The sequence below is a fragment of the Chlorocebus sabaeus genome, chromosome 22, assembly GCF_047675955.1.
Source record: "Chlorocebus sabaeus isolate Y175 chromosome 22, mChlSab1.0.hap1, whole genome shotgun sequence".
NCBI lineage: Eukaryota > Metazoa > Chordata > Mammalia > Primates > Cercopithecidae > Chlorocebus > Chlorocebus sabaeus.
The window spans coordinates 12,046,163-12,055,768 of record NC_132925.1 but is presented as its reverse complement, the minus strand read 5'-3'; positions in this window follow the sequence as shown (position 1 = coordinate 12,055,768).

Here is a 9,606-nt window from a genome sequence, read left to right as displayed (position 1 = left end):
GTTTCTCTGTCCAACTTGTTCTTCTATTAGCTGGACCAATTGCACTCTACCTAGTCTTCAACCTAACAGGTTTTATCTCCCTGTCAGCTTGTAAAATTATTCAAAGAAGCCGATCACATCCTCCCATAGGGACCAGCGGTCACCCCACCCTGTTTTCCCTAAATAGCCTGCCTCCCACAGTTCCTGCTTTACTCTGTTCCTGAGTGCAAGCTTCATGTGGCCATGTGGCTTGCAGTATCATCTTCCCCAGTCTGTGAGTACTGTATATGTGACTAATCTTAATCTCTTAATCTCTTAGTCTCATCTGTGCAGTGTTCGGTGTTGTGTGTTTGGCCATCTTGTTCTTCTCAGGGAGGGGACCCCTCCTAAACGAACAGGGTGAGTAGGAAGTGATTAGAACGTCTCTTCATTTCAGTTCTCTCGAAGAGCGTGTGAGGAGTTTGTATTATCCCTTCCTTTAATGTTCAGTAGAATTGACAGTGAAGCAAAGTGGCTTGGGGTTTTCTTTATGGGAAAATTTTAAACTATAGATTCACATTTATTAATAGATATATGGTTATTAGGTTGTAATTTCTTCTTGATTGAGGTTTGGTAGTTTCTGTCTTTAAAGATTTTCTTTTTTTTCCCACTTCATTAAGGTGTGAATTTGTAGGCATAGGTTGTTTGTATTGTTTGTATTTCCTTATCATTCTTTAGTAATTGTAGATTCTTTTATGAGGTTCCCTCTCTCACTGTATCTTCTCTCTTTTTCATGATCAATCTGGCTAGCGGTTTATCAAGTTTATCAATCTTCTGAAATAACCAACTTCTGGTTTCATTGATTTTTCTCTTTCTTATGTCATTAGTTTGTCCTCTGGTATTTATGATTTCCTTTCTTCTATGACTTTGAGTTAATTTAATCTTTTTAAATAGTTTCTCAAGGTGGAAGCTAAAGTAATTTATTTGAGATCTTTTTCTCTTCTACTACTGGCTCTTATAATAAATTTCCTCCTAAGTAATACTTTACTGGTATTTCATCAGATTTGTTATGTTCTGTTTTCACATTCAATACAAAATAATTTCTGAATTCTCTTTAGTTTTCTTCTTTAACCTCTAAGTTATTTAGAGTTGTATCAATTAGTTTCCAAATGTTTGAGAATATTCCAGATAACTTTTTGATATTAGATTTTATCACGACTAGTGAACACATTTTGTGTGGCTTTAATCTATTTGCATTGAGACTTGCTTTATGTCTCAGAATACAGTCTCTTTTGATAAGTGTTCCATGTGCACTTAAAGAGAATGTGTATTATGCTATTGTTGGATGGCATACTTTATAAATGTCTGTTAGGTCAAATTCTAATATTCTATATCATGTATCAGTAGACTTTTTTTTTAAAGAGAAGATAGTAAATATTTCAGGTTTTGTGGGCCCTAGAGCCTGTGTCACATTATACTACTCCTAAAGTGGAAGCTGAAATCATTTATTCAAGATACTTTTTTTTTTTCTTTTCTTTTTTTAAAGACATTCTCTTTGCTCTGTCACCCAGGCTGGGGTGCAATGGCACAATCTCGGCTCACTGCAACTTCCGCTTCCTGGGTTCAGGCCATTCTTCTGCATCAGCCTCCTGAGTAGTTGGGATTATGGGTGCCCTCTGCTATGCCCGGCTAATTTTTGTGTTTTTATTAGAGATGGAGTATCACCATGTTGGCCAGGCTGGTCTCGAACTCCTGACCTCAAGCGATCCACATACAAAATCATTCAATGAAATGATTTTGTAACATTAATGGTTTTAAAGGCTTTAAACTGTTTAAACTCTTGGCCTCCCAAAGAGCTGGGATTACAGGTGTGAGCCACTGCGCCCAGCCCTTTCTCTTTTTTTATAATGGCACGTAGTACTATCGATTTTCCTCTAAGTACTGCTTTAGTGGTGTTTTTATTTTCATTTGTTACAAAATATTGGCACCTAGTGCCAATTTCCTTCTAAATCCTACTCTTCTGTTGTAATGTGAAAGCAGCCATAGATACTATCTAAGTGAATGAACTTAGACACAATTTAAGGGATTGCTGGGTCAAGTGGTAGTTCTGTTTTTAGTTCTTTGAGGAATTGCCACACTGCTTCCCACAATGGTTCAACTAGTTTACACCCCCCACCAACAGTGTATAAGAGTTCCCTTTTCTCTGCAACCTTGACAGTATCTGTTATTTTTTGACTTTTTAATAATAGTTGTTCTGACTGGTGTGAGATGGTATCTCATTATGGTTTTAATTTGCATTTCTCTAGTGATCAGTGATGTTGAGCTTTTTAACATATGCTTGTTGGCTGCATGTATGTCTTCTTTGGAAAAGTGTCTCTTCATGTCTTTTGCTCACTTTTTAGTGGGGTTGTTTGATTTTCTCTTGTAAATTTTTGTACATTCCTTATAGATGTTGGGTATTAGAGCTTTGTCAGATGCATAGTTTGCAAATATTTTCTCCCATCCTGTAGGTTATCTGTTTACCCTGTTGATAGTTTCTTTTGCTGTGCAGAAGTTCTTAAGTTTAATTAGATCCCATTTGCCTTTTGTCAGTTTTTGTTTTTGTTGTAATTACTTTTGACATCTTTGTCATTGAAATCTTTGTTCGTTCCTATGCCCAGGATGGTATTGGCTAGGTTGTCTTCCAGGTCTTCTACAGTTTTGGGTTTTACATTTAAGTCTTTAACTCATCTTGAGTTGAGTTTTGTATATGGTGTAAGGTGGAGGTCCAGTTTTAATTTTCTGCCTATGGCTAGCCGGTTATCCCAGCACTGTTTATTGAATAGGGAATCCTTTCTCCATTGCTTGTTTTTGTCAGCTTTGCTGAAGATCAGATGGTCTTAGGTATGTGACCTTATTTTGGGGCTCTCTATTCTGTTCCACTGGTCTATGTGTCTGCTTTTGTACCAATACTACGCTGTTTTGGTTACTGTAGCCTTGTAGTATAGTTTGAAGTCAAGTAGCGTGATGCCTCCACCTTAGTTCTTTTTGCTTAGGATTGCCTTGTAGACATTGGGGCCCACTTGAGGGTTGAGGGTGAGAGGAGGGAGAGGGGCAGAGAAAATAACTATTAGGTACTAGACTTAGTACCTGGGTGATGAGATAATCTGCAAATGAACTCCTGTGACATGAGTTTACCTGTATAAAAAACCTGCACATGTACACCCGAACCTAAAATAAAAGTTTTTTTGAAAGGAACTCACAGAATAAAACAATAAAATGTGGTTGGTTGAATCCATCATTAAGAATTTATCTTAATGAAACAGAATTTTATCTCTAATTGATTCATCGACTTTTTATAGACCCTTAATATTTACAGTTACACTCATGTCTCCAAAGACTTGCAGATGTGGCCTGCCATTTCTCTCTGCTCAAGTTTTGCCTCTATTCCTTTTTTGGATGTGATGCCATCAGGGATTCTTGGGCAGTTTTCACGTGGTTCTGTGGTTACTGATTCTGAACAAGGAAGCCAACATCTCTATGTACACATCACGACCTGTTCATAAAAGATGAAATGATTTTGTAACATTAACGGTTTTAAAGGTTTTAAACCTTTTTTAAAAAAATCTATTTGGACTTCTGTTCTGCATTTTGATTGAGATTCTTACAGAAAACCCCAAGTACAATTCATCGTTTATTAGAGAAGATATTTGCCTTTCAGAAAAAAAATGAAAAATGTGGCCTGACTATGAGCTCTTGAAGGCAAGAATGGTATGTTTGTTATTTTTCTGTATTCACAGATGTGATCATTCATGATACATTCACATTGCAGCATGAATGAACAGATGCTTGATAAATGTTGTCCAATTGACTCACTGACTGAGAAATGGATGTTTCTTCATTTGTAAAATATAAAGAATAATAAAGCCTACTCTCCTCTCAAAAACAAAAAAAAAGATTACCCTGGTTTTGAGCAATTTGATTGTAATGTACCTTGGTGTATTTTCCTTCATGATTCTTGTGCTTGGGGTTTGTTAAACTTCCTGGATCTGTGGCTTTATAGTTTTCATCAAATTTAGAAAAATTTCAGTTGTATTTCTTCAAATAATTTTTCTTTTCTCCCTTTTGAAACGTCCTTTAGGCACTTATAAATATGTGTACATTAGTCGGTTTCAATTGCGTGACAGCTCACAGATCTGTTCATTACAAAACGTCCCCTGTTCTCTGTGGTTTTATTTTGGATAGTTTCTATTGCTGTATATGCAAGCTTACTATTCTTCCAATCTCTTCTTCTGAAATGCTAATCTGCCATTAACTACATTCAGCATTTTCATTTTACACATTGTAGTTTTAAGCTCTAAAACTTTGGTTGGGGTCTTATAAATATCTTTTACATCTCTATTTAACTTTTCAAATGTATGGAATACAGCTATAATTTTAAAAATATTGTTGGTTGCTAATTCTAACACGTGCTGACTATTCTAGCTTGGTTTTGATGGAGTGACTTCTTTTCCTACTTCTCTCCAGGCCTAATAATTATTTATGGGTTGCCAGATGATGTAAATTTTACCTCGCTGGGTGTTGAATATTTTTGCATTCCTATAAGAATTTTTGAGCTTTGTTCTGGGTTACAGCTATGTTACTTGAAAACAGTTTGACCTTTTGGGTCTCGAATGTTAGATTTCTTTGATGAGACAAGCTCAGTAGTTAGGCTAGTGCTAATTCATCCCTTTCATTGAGATAAGACCTTTCCATGTACTCTTCCCAATGCTTTATGAATCATAGGGTTTTCTAGTCTGACTCGTGGGCATAAGCACTATTCTTGACCACACGTGAATGACTGGCACTGTTGGCTCTCTATATTTGAAATTCTCTATAATAGAATTAAAAAAGGGATAATGTCAGGGAAAGCAACAGAGCCATAATGAGTACTGTTTTAGTTAGGGTGGTCAGGGAAAGCCTTTCTTACGGGATGGGTTTTGAGAAGAGGCCTGATTGAAATGAATTAGCAACATGAAGATTAAAATAAGTTAAGTCTATAGTGTGCTTCAGTTAGAAAGCCATTGATGGCTTTATTCTATTTTACTGTTTTCAGTGGACAGTGGGGGATGAAGTTTGAGTGAACTGGCTGAAAATGAGGAGGGGAAGACAGTATTCTTTTTTTTTTTTGAGACATAGCTTTGCTTTTTTATCCAGGCTGGAGTGCAGTGCAGTGGTGGGATCTCAGTTCACTGCAACCTCTGCCTCCCAGGCTCAAGCCATTCCCCTGCCTCAGCCTCCCGAGTAGCTGGTACTACAAGCATGCACCATCACACCCAGCTAATTTTCGTATTTTTACTAGAGATGGGGTTTTGTCATGTTGGCCAGGCTGGTCTCGAACTCCTGATCTCAAGTAATCCGCCTGCCTTAGCCTCCCAATGTGTTGGGATTACAGGTGCGAGCCATTGTGCATGACCAGTATTGTTCTGTCTAATAGTTTAGTAGAAATACCTTTCTAATAGGAAGGGAAGAGAAGAGAGCTGTTTTTCTTCTCTCTGGTGGGAAGGACACTAAGCATATCTGATACAGTACAGAATTTTCCATGCCTCTGCTTGGAATTGTCATCTGACTGTAGCTTGCTTTCTGGGGCCACTTTTTCTGATCCTATTTCCTTTGAATTTTAGGTAGTTTTTTTTTTTTTCTGCCTAGTTATCTTCTTCAGCTCTGCATAATTCCTTCCTTTAGGGAGCCACCTTTGAATCTCTTATCAATACCAGGTACCATGTAGAGAGGATTACCAGAATCCTGTGCTGTAGGAGGCTTTTATTTCCTCAGCTTTTGCATACATCGATTCTTCAATTGTTTGTCTTTTTACCTGTTTTCTCTCTACTGACTTTTGACTTCATTATTCACTTTCCATTTCAACCTTGTCTTGCCTTTTGGACTAGATTTTCAGCATTGTTTTCTTATCTATAATCTTGTCTACTTGTTGGCCAAAAATTAGGTCCTTTGTATACACTTTCTTGGGACACACTGTCTTGGGATTATTTCAATGCAGTCCCAGGATCTATGTGCTGTTTACTGAAGTTAAGCTACTAAAAACCACACATTAGGTTGTTATCCTACAGTTCTGGATACCTTCTTGGTAAAACTATGGCCAGTTTGTGCTCAAATTAACATCCCCCATGGCTAGCTAACCTGTCATGAGAGGGAGAAAAACATCACTCTTATAACCAGAATCCCTGGGCCCAGTAACCAGTAATAGAGACCAGGGCAGAACTGCTGTTTCTGCATCCAAAGGCGCAACTCCACAGTTCTGGAAACCGTCAGAACACTGTGGTTTATTCTAAAGCACCCAATAAGGCATTTTTTTCCAGCAGTTCAGTCCTGCTGTTTTCTAATGTTTTGTGTGATGACATGGGAAGTGTGTATAAAGCACTTTTGTTGAACAATGAGTATGACGATGGTTATCTTGAGAAAATCACTAGGGATCTAGTTTGAATTGCAACTGAATTATCTGCTTCTTACCATGGAATGTTTTTTCTACTTGAAAGAGTGACTGCCAGCCAGACCATGGTTATTCAGATGTGTGCATTTGGAAAATACTTTCTCAAAAATGAAATGAACTTGTTACTTCAAGAAAGCGACTGATAGTATTTGTTGTCAATGATAAATTTCAAGTTTTCAAGCAAAGGAGGATGCCTTATATTTATGGAGTTTACTTTAGTATTTTTTTCTACTTAACTTTTCTGTAAATTATCCAAGTGATGGCCAGGAAACAGCCTCTATTAAGCAACTCCTCCCATACGGTGTTCTGTTATTTGACACAACCAACCGGTACAATTCTTGTTGTGGTAAAGGAGCTAGTTCTTACAAAATAGGATTTTAGTGGCCAAGGACTACGCTTTAAAAATGTGATTTAGCAATTGTATTATCTTACCAGTAAGGGGCAGCAAATAACAATGTTTGTTGGAAATACTAAGCCATTATTGTACAGCAATTTGGAATCTGTCCTTTTCTTCTTTTGTTTAATGAATAAATCTCTGACTCCTGTCTCACTCTTCCTACTGATGTTAAAGTCAGAGAGATTGAGGATAAAAGGGATATTCTAAAGGGAAAAGAGTAAATTATAACATTTAAACTACAATACTAAGAAAAGGATAAAATCTGCAGTCCTTTATGCTGACAAATGGTGACTTTCTTTTCTAAGTTGGGTCTTAGTAACTGCCATAAACCAAGTATCCACAAAATGTATTCAGTCCACTAATGAGAAAGAGAAGGTAAAAGTAATATCTTGCCTTAATTTGATATTTCTATCAAAAGATTGGTTTCTTGTCTGTGCTTTAGCCATCTAGTTTAATAAAAACTTTTATGTCATTTTAATAAGTATTTATCAAGTACGTACCCTAAGCCAGGGCCATTCTAGGTATTTGAGACAAAGGATAAGCAAAATAGATTTAATACCTGTTCTTGGGGTACTTTGCTTTAGAGGAGAGAGTTATCCAAACTAGGGGAGGGGTTAGGTAGAACAGAAGAAATGATGAACACCTGACATAAACAGAGAGTAAGATGCTAGTGAAAGGATGGACAAAAGCTCAGTGATTGCGCTGGCAACATTTCTTCAGAAACTTCTTTCAAATCTTTCACTATTTTTTTCCCATCACAAACGCTGGTGTGAAATGTAATGTTTTTCTTTCATCTGGTTAAAATCTCTGTCTCCATATCCTTTTCTGTCTGAAGGATAAAGCTTAATGATTTTCAAGTAAGCTTCATTGCTCCATGGATTTCTCAGTGTTTCACTTGACTCAAATTCGGAATCTGTTCTCCCTAACATTCCTTCACCTTAGGGTTAGGAAACAACTTTCGTTGTTGGGGCTGTCTCAATGCTGTGTTGTCATCTTTGAAATATAACTCATTGCATATGGTACTCGTGAGTTCTCTTTCCATGCTGACGTCAATATCAAGATGTGAGTACAACCAAGATGTGATCTGCTGTGGTGACTTCTGGCACTCCAGAGGACCTCTGCAGGGCAGCTAATGGGCGTGCACACACGTGCGCACTCTCTCTGTCTCTCCGACTTTTACATCCTTTCTGGAATCTTTCAGAATCCCCAAGCCAAACCGGGCCATAGGATGCTCACTGGAGCTGCATCAGATCTCTTACTGCCCCTATATCCTGTGTGACTTTATTTAAGAAATTGAACCTATATTCACCTCGAAAAGAAAATTATGTGGAAATATTCTGTGGAATAGAATATTTCAGTTGCTCAGGGTGCCATAAGTAAAGTAGGCTCACAAACTGTTCACTTTTACAGTCCTTCATATATTCTTGGGGTTTCTATTATCCATACCTCTACTTTGAAACTTAATAGTTGGAGGAATTAAATGAGATATACAGTCTTTTACAAGGCTTTTGAACTTGAGGGCTGATATTTGCACTTATTCCAGAAAAGTTTCCTTGAATGAGGGGTAGTCTAGTCAACTAATGAAAAGGAATTTAAAGGAAAAAAATGATTCAATATCAATCAAGCAATGATTTACAATTTGACCTACGTGTTCAACTACACTGTTATTTAAGAATCAAAATCAAACCAACACATAACTTCTATCTTAAGTATATTTCTCTTTTCTTTTTACTGCTAATCTTCTCAAAAGAGAAATACCTACTTCTCAATCATCCAACATGTAAAATTTCCCAGTCATATGGCATATATGAAATGGAAACAGAAATACTTTGCAATTTCATAAACAGTCGTATTTCAAGTTCACTAATGTACATCTGCATTAGAAGGAATATAGAAGTTTCTGTGTTTTCCAGAATTCCAATATTGTCTGTGAGTTTTAGATTCACCTGCAGAGGGCAGCAAATAGCAGTGCAAATCCCTGTTCTTTAAAGGTTTAGACCTCAGGTTTGGTAGCAGCAATTGATTATGCAAGCATGAATGCTTGTTTAATCAATACTGAAAATCAATACTGAAAGGTTTTTTTGACGTAAGAAAGATTTTTTGTGGCTACTTAAAAAAAAATAAAAGTAAATGCTGGGCTGACAGTGAAAAAGACGTAGTCAAATTTATTTTTGGTAGCTCTTTATTCCTCTGGTACTTCTAGAGCTTTTTTTTCTAGACAACTATGACCCGCTCACTTAAATAAGTTTAAGGCAGAAACCATGAGAGAAAAGTAAAGCACTGACATTGGTTTTTTGCCTTAGTGGCATTTGCTGAGCACAGAAGATCTCAAGCATTTGTTGTTAGGGGTTCACGAATGGAAGACAAACCCTATGACCCACTCAAGTTTGACATTATATCAGGAGATTCCTTCTAAACAAAACCAGAACCTACTGTTATACTCCGAGTTTAAGAATGCATTAGAAATAAACTCTGACATTAATCTGGAACAGAACAAAAAATTTCCTATCTTGAAACTTGATTATTCAACCTTGATTCTCCTGGGAGGTGGAAAGAACTTCTCCTGAAGATTCGCAACCACAATTTGGCTTCTATTCAAGTTTGCATCCAGACTTCACACCACCTGGTGTTATGAAACATACACACACACACACTCTCAAGTAAGAAACCTGAAGCCAATGATTTAGTTTAAATTGACACAGCACTGATAATGTCCACAAATACCTGACAGAAGCAAATGCTAATCCTCCCATGAAGAAATCCACTTTCATCTCAGGCCTCAAAT